Source organism: Pan paniscus, chromosome 5 (genome assembly GCF_029289425.2).
Source record: "Pan paniscus chromosome 5, NHGRI_mPanPan1-v2.0_pri, whole genome shotgun sequence".
In the NCBI taxonomy this organism is placed as follows: Eukaryota; Metazoa; Chordata; class Mammalia; order Primates; family Hominidae; genus Pan; species Pan paniscus.
Window position 1 is genome coordinate 122,901,878 of NC_073254.2, and position 15,082 is coordinate 122,916,959.

The 15,082-nt window shown below is 36.3% G+C and overlaps 1 pseudogene; it reads left to right on the forward strand.

Annotated features, from left to right (window-relative positions):
- LOC134730556 (uncharacterized) overlaps window positions 1-15,082 on the forward strand; it is a 78,356-nt pseudogene that overhangs the window by 58,854 nt on the left and 4,420 nt on the right.

The window sequence follows — 15,082 nt, forward strand, 5'->3', positions numbered from 1 at the left end:
CTAGCTCAGCTGGTCAGGCAGAGAAGGAATTCGGTCTTCCTCCGTCCTTCTTTGTACTATTCATTGTCTTTGGAAACACTCTCACAGGCACATTCAGAAACTATGTTTAACCAGCTATCTGATTATCCATTGCCCCGGTCAAGCTGACACGTGAAATTAACCATCACAATGTTTCCAAGGGGATGCTAACCATGGTGTGTGTGTGTGTGTGTGTGTGTGTGTGTGTGTGTGTGTGTGTATATATATATATGTATGTATATAAAGAGCTCTCTTGTCCTCAAGCTTTAGAATCAAGCCACCTTGTTTATCTTATCAACATTTGTCTTGATATCATTTATTAACATAAAGTGTCCACAAGTCATTCATGTTGGTTTCAGAATTACAGTATTAGATTTAGCTAGAGATCCCTAATCAATGTATTAAGTATTTAACTATCTATCCTGCCCCACTTCCACTCCCTCCAAATAGGTCATGAAACAGGTCTCTCCCATATATGACAAAAACTTATGAACCAGTTCAATGAACAAATCATCAATGTGTTCCATCCAAATTTACAAACTTTATTTCAACGAATTCCTTGTTAATTATTACTGACTGAGCTATTTGACATTAAAATTTTTTCCTGAGAATACCTCTGTCATATAAATGAAAATTGATTATCTAAGTCAGGATGCACACCCACACACAGACATGCACGTGCACACATACATGCAATCTCATTAAAGGTAAACTATACATTTAATATGCTTGTATCAATATGTAATTTTACATCTTAATGGCATAAATCAATAAAATATATAAATATAATATAATATATAAATGTAAACTCAGTTTTGACCACCATTGACCTTGAAAGTTATTTACAGGTAAAACAACAGCTACCAGTTTCAATTTTATAGTCTTAATTAATTGCTTACCATTTTAACCTATTTGATCTTTTGATTTCCTTTTTTTTTTTTTTTAAACAGAGTCTCACTCTGTCACTCAGACAGGAGTACAGTGGTGCAATCTCAGCTCACTGCAACCTCTGCTTCCTGGGTTCAAGCGATTCTTCGGCCTCAGCCTTCTGAGTAGCTGGGACTACAGGCATGCACCACCATGCCTGGCTAATTTTTGTATTTTTAGTAGAGATGGGGTTTCATCATGTTGGCCAAGCTGATATCGAACTCCTGACCTCAGGGGATCTGCCCACCTCAGCCTCCCAAAGTGCTGGGATTATAGGCGTGATCCACCACACCCAGCCCTTTTGATTTACTTTTGTCTTGTGTCATTGTCAACTATGTGCCTCAGAAATTTTACAGCCTTTCTCTGAATTGATGCCTTGATAAATAACATGTCTACTGCATCATTCCTGACCTTTCTGTAAATTTTTATAATAACTCATTCTTCTGCACTCTATTCTGTGGAATATTATAGCATAGAGGCTGAGTTCAGGCTCTGAAATCAGAATTCATGTAATGAAACCTCAGATTCATCCATTTAGTACCTCTATGATTCTGCCATAAAATGGCACAATAAAAAACAGAATAAAGGAAGAAATTAATAAACATATGCAAGAGAGTAAGAGATGATCACATGATCTTTAAAGAAAATGTGTTAGTGGTAGTTCTCCACCAGAATATTTTATTCGCTAATTTTCATATGCTTGTTTCATATTCTGTTGTGTAGCTAATTAAATTATTGAAAGAAATGATTGACATTTCTATCTCACTCTGAATTTTCACCAGTAACTGTTCTTTCTCAGAGAAAGAAATATTAGTACCTAATCTAAATTAAAATTATCAGCCTAAACTTTTAAAATTTAAGTAGATTTTGAAATCAGTTTTAAAATATAGCAATTTGGCTTTCATTTCTCAACTACAAATTGAACCTTTTACATTATATCTTGAACATGAAATTCTGTAGGGCTGCTATTAATTCAGATTGGTTACCTTGGAAACAGGAGCTTTTTCTTTTTAGCCCATCACTAGTGTCATTCATGTTTTTAAAATAAAAAATTTAAGATGGAATTTTAAAAAGGTAAACTATGTTTTTTCCCATTTTCCATTTAGGAGACTAGGTAAAGAATAATATATAGCAGCAAAATAACGTTCATTAATAAAAAATATAGCTGGTTATAAATGACATCTGTCATCTACCTCTGGGGCTCCAATAATACAATCTTCTTGATACATCTCAATTATTCCTAAAATCTCAAGAAGACAATACCTTTTTTTGGTAAAAAAAAAAAAAAAAGGCACAGCATACATTGCTATGCTATAGCTGTAGCAATGTAGCTACATTGTATGCACAAAGTAGCTAATGTATGCACTGTAAAATCAAAAATGTATACTAATATGCACTGGCAAACTTGAAAGGTGTATGTACTATATGCACTTTGCTAATGGAACTGAACCTAAGTACAAACAAAATGCCTATGATGGTATTACCGAATAAATACTAAGTAGTGGTGCAGTTCCACATTAACCACTACCATTAAAAATCTTTGAATAGAAGTTAACAATTATGAAGAAACAAATGAGTTTCTTTTTCACCACAGATTTTAAGTAGCCATTTCAGTGGTAAATACTAGATGCAAACTGGTTGCCACTTGACCCAAATGATAAAATAAAATCCCTGGAGATATTACGTCAAAAAATCACGAATAAATTAAAGTTATTATTATTGCCCATTTATACTTAAAAAGGTAAGTTTGTTAAAGTAAAAAAGCAAAATCACTAGAGTTTACTAAAATTTTAGGTGTTTTAAGTTGATTTACCTGTAAAGTACATTACTAAGCATACTATTATATATAAATTATTTAATAAAATGGCAAATCTTTATAGTTAACAAACAGAAGCCAATATTTGGTGTCAGAAACTGTAATTCACTGTCAACTTTCTTACAAACAAACGTGAGTCCTTGGGAAATGGCTTTTAAGCTTGCTAACATTAAATTTTGTTTTTATAATTTATGGGAATAGGCCCTACCAAATAAAATTATTGTTTTATATGGAATTTGGTAATATATGTAAAAAAGATACTGTAGAAAAATTAGGTTCAAACAAAACCTGCACACAGATGTTTATTACAGCTTTATTCATAAATGTCAAAACTTGGAGGCAACCAACAGGCCCTGCAGTATGTGAATGGATAAACACACTATACTCTGTCCAGACAATGGAATACTATTCAGCACTAAATTGAAATGAGCTATCAAGCCATGAAAAGACATGAAGAAACTTAAATGCATAGTGAACAAAGCCAATCTGAAAGGCTACATACTGTATGATTCCAACCATATGAAATTCTGGAAAAGGCAAAACCGTGGAGAGAATATAAAGTCTAGTGGTTTCCAGGGGTTAGGAAGAGAATGGGTGAAAAGGGGCACACAGGATTATTAGGTTGATGAAACTACTCTGTGTGATACTGTAATGGCAGATACATGTTGCTGTACATTTGCCCAAATCTATAAAATGTACAATACCAAGAGTGAACCTTAGTGTAGTCTTTGAGTGATAATGATTCATTCATGTAAGTTTATCAGTTGTAATCAATGTACCACTCTGATAGGGGATGTGGAGAGTAGGGAAATCTATGCATGTGTCGGGGCAGGGGCTATATGGGAATTAACTATACATATCCCTCAGTTTTGCTATGAACTTAAAATTGCTATAAGAAATAAAGTCTATCAAAAATATATTGTACAATATGAAAAATATATACATGTAAGCAAATGTAAAATTATACATATATCTGCTGTCAAGGGTCACTAGTTTATATAAATAATTTCAGTGATGTGACACTCAGAAAGATACTGATTAAAATCTTCATTAATATCAGCAAGCTGTTAGGAGATCATCTGTTCTTATGTTCCCACAACAATAATAATTCTGTACACATCTACAGCTAAGACTCTGTGGAAATCTTCAGATGTGGCAGGAGGTTGTGAAATGGAGCCCAAGACCTAGGAGAGTCATTTTGAGAGTGCCAGTGAATACTTAAGTGGCAAACCTGCCAGTCATGCTCTGGGGTTCAAACTTGGCTATCGACCTCTTTGGTCTTGAGCCTGTGACTGAAACCATGTGCCAGGGGGTCCAAGATAAATTATGCTCACCAGAGCCTTGGCAGTCTGGTCTGCCCACTGACATCAGTCTTAGCAGTGGATCAAAAAGTTACCCTGTACTGAAATAAGAGATTGATGCCCACTTTCACCACTTCTATTTAACATAGTACTGGAAGTGCTAGCCAGAGAAATCAAGCAAGAAAAAGAAATAAAAGGCATCTGAATAGGAAAAGAATAAATAAAAGTATTACTACTTATGGATGATATGATTCTATACCTAGAAAATCCAAAAGACTTCACCAAAAGGCTCCTGGAACTGATAAACAACTTCAGTAAAATTTTGGGATACAAAAATCAATGTACAAAAATTAGTAGTATTTCCATTTACCAATAATGTTCAAGCTAAGAGCTAAAATAAGAGTGCAATTGCATTAAAAATAGCCACACACACATACACACACACACACACACCCAATAAAATATGTAGGGGTACATCTAACCAAAGAGGTGAAAGATCTCTACAAATAAAATTACAAAACATTGCTGTAAAAAATTAGAGATGACACAAACAAATGGAAAAATATTCCATGCCCATGGATTGAAAGAATCAATATTGTTAAAGATGGCCATACTGCCCAAAGCAATCTACAAATTCAGTGCTACTCCTATCAAACACCAAAATCATTTTTCACAGAATTGGAAAAAAAAAGTTATTCTAAAATTTATGTGGAACCAAACAACAGCCTGAATAGACAAGGCACTCCTAAGCAAAAAGAACAAAGCTGGAGGCTCCTGTTACCTGACCTCAAACTGTAAGATAAGGCTACAGTAACTGAAACAGCAAGGGACAGGTACAAGAACAGACACATAATCAAATGGAACAAAATAGAAAATCCGGGAATAAAGCAGCACATCTTCAGCCATCTGGTCTTCAACAAAGTCAATAAAAAATAATAAATAAGGAAAAGGCTCCCTATTAAATAAATGATGCTTGGATTACTGCCTAGCTATATGCAGAAGAATGAAACTGGACCTCTACCTTTCACCATATATAAAAATCAAGATGGATTAAGATTTAAATGTAAGAACTCACACTATGAAGTTTCAAGAAGAAAAACTAAAAAACACCATTCTGGAAATTGGCCTTAGAAAAAAAATTATGAATAAGTTCTCAAAAGCAATTGCAACGAAAACAAAAATGGACAAGTGAGAACTAATGAAACTAAAGAGCTTCTGCACAGCAAAATAAACTGTCAACAGATTAAACAGACATTATACAGCATGGGAGAAAATATTCACAAAGTATGCATCTGACAAAGGTCTAATATCCAGGATCTGTAAGGAACTTAAATAATTCGACATGTAAAAATCAAATAAACTAACTTAAAATGGGCAAAAGACATGAAAAGACACTTCTCAAAAGAAGACAATACAAGCAGCCAGCAAACATGTGAAAAAAGTTTCATATCACTCATCATTAGAGAAATGCAAATCAAAACTACAACGAGATACCATTTCACACCAGTCAGAATGACTGTTAAAATGTCAAAGAAACAACAGATGTTGGCAAGGCTGCAGAGAAAGAGAAATGCTTACACACTGTTGGTGGAAATAGAAATTAGTTCAGCCACTGTGGAAAGCAGTTTATAGTTTTCTCAAGGAATTTAAAACACAACTACCATTCAAACCAGCAATCCCATTACTGGGTATACATCTAAAAAACAAACAAAAATATGTGTTCTACCAAAAAGACACAGACACTTATACATTCATTGCAGCGCTATTCAGAGTAGCGAAGACATGGAATCAACCAATATTCCCATCAACAGTGGACTGGGTAAAGAGAATGTGGTACATATACACCATGAGATACTACACAACCATAAATAAGAATGAAATCACATCCTTTGCAGCAATGTGGATGCAGCTGGAGGCCATTATCCTAAGTTATTTAACACAGGAACAGAAAAGCAATTACCACATGTTCTCACTTATAAGTGAGATCTAAACATTGGGTACTCGTGAACATAAAGATGGCAATAAGAGACACTAGGCTACTAGAAGTACTACTAGAGGGGAGAAGGACGAAGGGAGTCAAGGTTTGAAAACATTAACTGTTGAGTACTATGCTTACCATTTAGGTGACAAGATCGTTAGTACCCCAAACCTTAGCATCACGCATTATACCCAGGTAAAAAAACCTGCACATGTATCCCTTGAATGTAAAATGAAAGCTGAAAAAAAAGAATGTATGCTTATAGACAAGCAGCTTATAATGCAATGCACATTTAAATCAGTAATTGCTAAATTTATTTTTAAAGTGTTGACATTGAACATAAAAATAAATAATAATAAAATTAAATTAAAAATAGAAAAAAAAACAAAAACGGAGATATTATAACTTCTACCACAGAAATACACAAGGTCATCTGAGACTACTATGAATGAACACCTCTATGCACACAAAACAGAAATCTAGAGGAAATGAATAAATTTAATGTAACACACAATCCCCCAAGCTTGAATTAGGAAGAAATAGAAATCCTTAAACAGACCAATAACGATTGAGATTGAATCAGTAATAAAATTTTTTTAACAAAAAAACCCAGTACCAGACAGTGTCACAGCTGAATTCTATGAAGGTAATATTATCCTGATACCCAAACCAGGAAAGTCTCCACCACAAAGCAAACTAGAAATCAGCATCTCTTATGAATATAGATGTAAAAATTCTCAACAAAATTCTAGCAAACTGAATCCAACAGCACATCTAAAAGATAATTCACCATGATCAAGTAGGTTTCATCCAAGGGATGTAAGCATTGTTCAACATATGCAATCAATAAATATAATTCACCACATAACATAAACATAATTAAAAACAAAAACTGTATGATTATTTTAATAGGTGAAAAAAAAGCATTTTTTAAATCTAGCATTGTTTTATATAAAAACCCTAAACAAACTGTGCATAGAAAGACTATTCCTCAAAATAATAAAAGCCATGTTTGAGAAATCCATACTGAATGGGGAAAATTTGAAGGCATTACCACAACAACTGGAACAAGTCAAGGATGAGCATTTTCACCACTTCTATTCAACATATAGTGGAAATCCTAGCCAAAGCAACCAGTCAAGAGAAAAATAAAAGGCACCTCAATTGGAAAAGAGCAAGTCAAATTACCTCTTGTGGCTGATGACATGATCTTATATCAAGAAAATCCTGGCCGGGCGCTGTGGCTCACACCTGTAATCCCAGCACTTTGGGAGGCCGAGGCGGGTGGATCACGAGGTCAGGAGATCGAGACCATCCTGGCTAACACGGTGAAACCCCGTCTCTACTAAAAATACAAAAAATTAGCCGGGCGAGGTGACTGGCGCCTGTAGTCCCAGCTATGTGGGAGGCTGAGGCAGGAGAATGGCGTGAACCCGGGAGGCGGAGCTTGCAGTGAGCTGAGGTGGCGCCACTGCACTCCAGCCTGGGCAACAGCGAGACTCCATCTCAAAAAAAAAAAAAAAAAAAGGAAAAAAAGAAAATCCTAAAGACTCCTCCCAAAGACTTGTAGATTTGATAAATAAATTCAGTAAAGTCTCAGGTTACAAAACCAATTTACACAAATTAGTAGCACTGCTGTGTACCAATAATGATCAAGCTGAGAATCAAAGAAAAAACTCAGTCTTATTTACAATATTCACAAAAAATAATACCCAGGTATTTTATCTAACTTCAAGTTATATTACAAGGCTATAGTAACCAAAACAGCATGGCACTTGTATAAAAGTAGACACATAGACAAAAAGAACATAATATAGAACTCAGAAATAAAGCCAAATACCTAAAACCAACTGATCTTCATCAATCAGACAAAAGCATACACAGGGGAAAGAGCTTCCTATTCAATAAATGGTGCTGGGAAAATTATACAATCACATGTAGAAGAATGAACAGGAGCCCTGTATTTCATGATATACAAAAATTAACTCAAGATATATTAAAGACTTAAATCTAAGACCTGTAACCATAAAAATCCTAGAAGAAAATCTAACATAAACTCTTGTGGAATTTGGTCTAGGCAAAGAATTTATAACTAAGACCTCAAAAGCAAATGCAACAAAATAAAAATAAATAAATAGGACCTAGTTAAACTTAAAAAAACCTTCTGCACAGCAAAAGAAATAATCAACAGAGTAAACAGACAACCTACAGAACGGGAGAAAATATTTGCAAAATATGCATCTGACAAAGGTCTATAAGGAACTTAAACCAATTTACAAGGAAAAAACAACCCTATTAAAAAGTGGGCAAAATACATGAACAGACATTTCTCAAAAGATATGGCCAATAAACATATGAAAAAAAACGCTCAACATCACTAATCACTGGAGAAATGCAAATTAAATTTACGATGAGATACCACCACCTTACTCCAGCCAGAATGGCAATCATTAAAAAGTCATAAAAAACAATACCTGTTGGTGTGAACGTGATGGAAAGGGAACATTTATACTTTGTTGGTAGAAATGTAAATTAGTACAACCTTTATAGAAAAAACAGTATGGAGATTTCACAAAAAACTAAAAGTAGATCTACCATTTGACCTAGCAATCCTACTACTGGTATCTATGCAAAGGAAAACAAGTCATTATATCCAAAAGACACCTGTATACTATACATACGTTTATCACAGCACAATTCACAATTCCAAAGACATGGAATTCATCAGTGCCCAACTACTGATGAATGGATAAAGAAAATATGATATATTTATACCATGCAATATGACTCAGCCATTAAAAAAGAATGAAATTATGTCTTTTGCAGGAATTCTGATGGAACTGGAGGCCATTGTCCTAAGTGAAGTAACTGGGGAATGGAAAACCAAATACTATGTGTTCTCACTTATTAGTGGCAGCTAAGCTATGGATACACAAAGTCATACAGAATGGTATAATGAACATTGGAGACTCAGAAGGGGAAAGGTTGGGAAGGAAAGTGAGAGTTGAAAAATTATGTTGGATACAATGTACACTATTCAGCTGATGGGTACCCTAAAAACCCAGACTTCCCCACTATACAAGTCATCCATGTAACCAAAAACCACTTGTACCCTAAAAAGTGTAGAGATAAAAAATAAAATACTAAAGTTACCCTGTAACTGGGCTCCAGTCGCTCTAGCTGTTGTGCTTAGCATTACTCATGCAAGGATCCAAAGGGAGACTTGCCTATCTGAGCATTTGTGAAAGGCTTGTCATTCTCCATCCCACAGAGGGATTCGGAAGGGCCCTGTCTTGGATCCAGTCCCTCTCTCACAGCCACCAAGCTATCCTGCCTATACACAAAACTGCTAGGAGATGCATCTTTTTGTGCCAACTGCAAAACCTTGCCAGCTTCTATTTCAAAGCTGATCCTAAAGGGGCAGTCTCACTAGGCTGCAGCCCCTTTCTGCCACAGCCCAGGAGTTGCTAGGCCAGTTTAAGAAACTCCTGAGAGAGATTCCTGGACAGGCTCGCATGTGTCTATCTCACAGAAGTTCCAAAAAAAAAAAAAAAAATCTGAATGTCAGCTCCAGCCTCTCTCAGCTGCAGTATGTAACGAATGCTGCCCACATAGAGAAGCATTGGGAGTCTTTCCTATTGGTGCCACCATGTTGGGCTTCCAACATCAGTCTGACTGAAGATTCTGAATTAGCACTGAAACTCAATTTTCACCTCTCCCAGCTATGGTTTGGGGGCAGTTCTACCCAGTCAGGGTCTTGCCAGGAAGCTTGCCCATCTGAGTCTCTGTAGCAGGCTTGCTAACCTGTGGTCCTCAGTGGCTCTCGAAACAGGCCTAGATCTTGGTCCTGTCCCCTCTTGTCTATAGACTGAGAGTAGTTCTGCCTGCCTGAGTACCTGGAGGGAAGCACATCCAGTAGTGGCCCTGCAGGCTGATGTCCTGACCTCAGTCACGTTGTGGATCTTGAATAGCAATAGCCATATAAGTTGTTGGTGGTGTGTTTTTTTTGTTTTTTGTTTTTGTTTTTGTTTTTTTTTGAGACGGAGTCTCGCTCTATCACCAGGCTAGAGTGCTGTGGCTCGATCTTGGCTCACTGCAACCTCCACCTCCCAGGTTCAAGTGATTCTTCCGCCTCAGCCTCCCAAGTAGCTGGGACTACAGGCAAGCGCCACCATGTCCAGCTAATTTTTTTTGTATTTTTAGTAGAGACGGGGTTTCACTGTGTTAGCCAGGATGTCTTGATCTCCTGACCTCGTGATCCGCCCGCCTTGGCCTCCCAAAGTGCTGGGATTACAAGCGTGAGCCACTGCGCCCGGCCTGTTTTTAGCCCTTCTCAACCCCACTCTGAGAGCAGGCCTGCTCACTCACTAACCCAACAGGAGACACACCTATTTATCACTCCAAAGACAGGCCTAAAGATCTTGGTCTTGGGCGCAGGCATAAAACTCTCAATTCCAGCCCATCTTAGCCACAGACTCAAGCAGTACTGCCAGCCCAGGGACCCATCTAGTGATTCAACAGGAGCCCTTTCAGAGATCTGGAGGAAGCAACAGCCATCAGCATACCTAGTATGAGGCCTCCTATCTGTGAATGCTTGGGATGATTCTCATCTCAGTGCCAGCCCCACAGATCAATGTCCTAGTGACAGTACAGTCCACCTAGAAACCAACCAGCACCCACATCCACTAAAGCCCCTGGAAGTAAGCCTGCTAGCTGCTTTCTCCATTGTTGACTCAGCATCAGCCTCAGGACTTCAATCCAATTCCATTCAACTGTAATCCTTGAGACAATATCATCAGCCAACAGATCTAACAGGGCAATATTTTAACTTATCAAAAACAGTCTGTAAGATTGAAAGAGGGATTTGCTCATTTAAATGAAAATATACTAATGCAAGGATATAAAGAATAACAAAAAATATAAAGATAACAAAGAATCAAGCAAAGGTGACACTGCCAAAGGAATCTTGTAAAGTTCCATTGACCCCCAAAGAAATAAAAATGTAAGAAATGCCTGAAAAGTTTAGCCTAAAGCTGCCTCCTTACATATTTTAAGTTAGACCTAAAGGTTTCTCTCTACATAGTGAACTGTAACTTACCTTTCTGCCAATCAATGAGTTTCAGGCCAATCAGAGGTGTCCAACAGTTCAAACCGTGTTCGAATAAAGCAAATGCCAGAGCTGTAACCATGGCAGTTTCTGTGCCTCATGTCCATTATCTGTATGTCACTTTTCTTTCTCTGTCTGTAAATCTTTGACCACATGGAATCATGGCACTCTCTGAACTTATTCTGGCTCTGGGGCTGCCAGGTTTGCCATTCATTCTTCAGTCAATTAATCTGTTAAATTTGTCTAAGGATTTTCTTGTAACAAATCTTTAGTGATCTGTCGCATAGAATAGTGACAATAATAAATAATAATGCATTGTATATTTCAAACTTGCTGAAAGAGTAAACTTCAAATGTTTTCACCACCAAAAATGATAAGCATATGAGGTGAAATATTTGTTAATAGCTTGATTTAATCATTCCACATTATAAACATACATCAAAACATCATACTGCCCTCCACATTAACAAGTAGCATTTGCCATGAAAAGTAAAATTAAATGATAATACAAAAGCAGCTTCAAATATAGAACTTTTATTGATTGATTAAAATTAACCATTTAGTTATAAAATTCCAGTATGTACATCATTTGAATCCCTGTATTTTTAATTATCAAAAGGTAATATTTTCTGATATAAATTTGAGTGGGAATAAGAATGTTAATTTAGTTTATGCATACTTCATTTGTTATAGGGCCTGATGTGCTGTTATATTTTATTAATTAACATTTATTACTGTAATTATGGAGACACAAAGGTAAATGTAAATTAATTGCATGACAATATATTTATTAGCAAAGCATAAAGTGTATATATTTTTTATTTCCTATGTAACAAAATCTATTGCATTCATCATAGTCCAATAAAATTCCATTTACAAATGTACTTATTATGTTTCCAAAAGCAAAATTGATTGTCTGAAAACATTTTGGCTAGAAAATGATTCTATCAATCATGTTGAAGTCCCTATGGCTATCAACAAAATTACTATAAATATTATATAATTTATTTATGTTATGGAGCTAACAATCATTTATAAGGTTATTTCTACTGCAAAATAAATTCTGAGTTGCAGCACAGATTGTAGATGATTCATTTCACTTTGCCTCAGCAAATGGAGGGGAGGTAGAGACAGTTATTTTGTAGCTACAATATTTAGAGATTTCCAAATGAGGTATAAGTCACAGAAATGTAAGTCATTCAGAACTCAATGTATTCATCATTTAGAGTTACTATGAGTAGAAAAACTACTAAGCTAAATTGAAGCCGTTTTATATATATATATGTATATATATGACCTATAATATATATGAAGGCTAATTTATTATTTATTTGAGGCAAAGATACATATAACACAGGTATGCATAAAAATCTCATTGTTAATGAGGAAAAATCAATAATATAAAACAGCAATTTGGATTTCTATAGTGTGGTGAAGTAATTATTCTTTAAAGTTCCTTCTACAAACAAATAAATACATATGTAAATAAAGAAGGACAGCGGGAGAGAGAGAGAAATCTATTAAGGTTCTGTGATAGTTAATACTGAGTGCCAACTTGACTGGATTGAAGGATGAAAAGTATTGATTCTGGCTATTTCTGTGAGGATGCTGCCAAAGGAGATTAACATTTGTTTGGGGACCTTTTGATCATGTGAGTTAATACTTAATAATGTATATGTATATATACATACACATATACATATATATGAAGGAGAGAATCAAACAAAGGCAACACTACCAAAGGAACCTCATAAGTTCCACTGACCACGAAAGAAATAAAAATGTAAGAAATGCATGAAAAGTTTAGCCTAAAGCTACATATATATACACATATATATACATGCATATGTGTATATATAATATAGACACATATATGTATGTATACATATACATATACATATGCATATGTATACATACATATGTCTCAAAACAAAAGGTTTAGTATATATGTATATATACATATATCTCACAACAAATGTTATTCTCCTTTGGCAACATCCTCACAGACACAGCCAGGATCAACACTTTGCATCCTTCAATCCAGTCAAGTTGGCACTCAGTATTAACCATCACAGAACCTTAATAGATTTCTCCTTCTCTCTCCCGCTGTCCTTCTTTATTTACATATGTATTTATTTGTTTGTAGAAGGAACTTTTTAAAGAATAATTACTTCACCACACACACACACACACACACACACACACACACACATATATATATATATATATATATATATATATATATATATCCTATTAGTTCTGTCTCGCTAGAGAACCCTGACTAATACAGATTTTGGTACCAGGAGTGGTTCTAGAGGAACAGAATATTAAGGATGATGGAGTTCTTTTGTTGGTTTGGGGATTTCTGGAGTTGGCTGCTTAACATGATTAGACCCAAAAATGCTAAGGACTCTACTTCTAATAGTGTGAAGCACACTGAGAGTCCTTGGCATGAACTGTTTAGAGATTTATGCAAATAAATGCATTTGACATTCCGGACTCACCACTTGTGAGAGGCAAAGAGATTAGTGACTCTATACGTAATACCTTCGACCATATGTGGAGAACCAAAGAACTATGAAGCTGGTTAGTTGCTTCTAAGTTCAGTGGACTCAGTGATCCAAGACAATTATGAACTCAGAGATTCTAACTCCTGGCTTCAGAAGCAGATACTGAGCCTCAAATCTGCTAAGGTTAATGAGAGTCTTATCTACTGAAGCGAAAGAGCTAAAATTGTGGAAAAACAGACACAAGCTCTTATCGTGTGAGTGGCTGACCTGCAACAAAAGGTACATGCACAGCCTTGCCAGGTGTCTACTATTAAAATGAGGGCACTGATTGGAGAAGAATGAGACCCTGCACCTTATAATAGGGATGTGTGGGAGGAACCTGATGAAGCTGAGGACACTGAGTTTGTAAACTCTGATGAATATTTTTTGCCAAAAGAAACAGCTTCCCTATCCCCAGTAGTGGAGGCATCCCCTCCCTGATCCATGCTGCCATCAGCCTTTCCACTTTGTCTGAGGAGATAAACCTTTTGCTTCCTGAGGCAACAGTGATGGCCTCCTTGAGAAAGTTGCCAGGCAAGTCATGTTGATTCTCTTCAAGAGCCACCCCCAACACCCCTGTTTGCTTCTAGACCTATAACCAGACTAAAGTTGTGGCAGGCCCCTAGAGGTGAGGCTGAACATGTGACCTATGAGGAGGTGCACTACACTCAAAAAGAACTGCTTGAGTTTTCTAATTTATATAAGCAGAAATCTGGAGAACAAGCATGGGAATGGATATTAAGGGTGTGGGATAATGGTGGAAGCAACGTAGAGTTGGATCAGGCTGAATTTATTGATTTTGGCCCCCTAAGTAGGGACTATGCATTAAAAAAAGGTTCTCATAGTGTATTTTCTTGGTTAGCCGAACTATGGATTAAAAGATGGCCCACTGTGAGTGAGCTGGAAATGCCTGTTCTCACTTGGTTTAATGTAGTGGAAGGGATCTAAAGGCTTAGGAGAATGGGATGGTGGAGTGGATTAGTCACTTTAGACCTACTCATCCCAGCTTGGAGGGTCCAGAAGATATACCTTTGACCAATGCCTTGCAAAATAGATTTGTGAAGGCAGCACCTGCATCTTTGAAGAGCCCTGTAATTGCTCCTCTCTGTATATCAGATCTAACAGTGGGAACTGCAGTCACTCAATTACAAAATTTAAATACTATGGGAATAGTTAGATCCTGGGTGGAAGAGGCCAAGTGGTCACATTCAACTGTCAAAGGCAAGGTGGGTGCAGCTACCATAATGAACAGCAGAGGCAAAGCAGCAGTCAGAATAGTCTGACTCATAGAGAGCTCTAGCATTGACTAATTAATCGCAGTGTTCCCACAAGTGAAATTGATAAGAAGCCTACTGCATTCCTACTTAATTTGTATAAGCAGAAAAT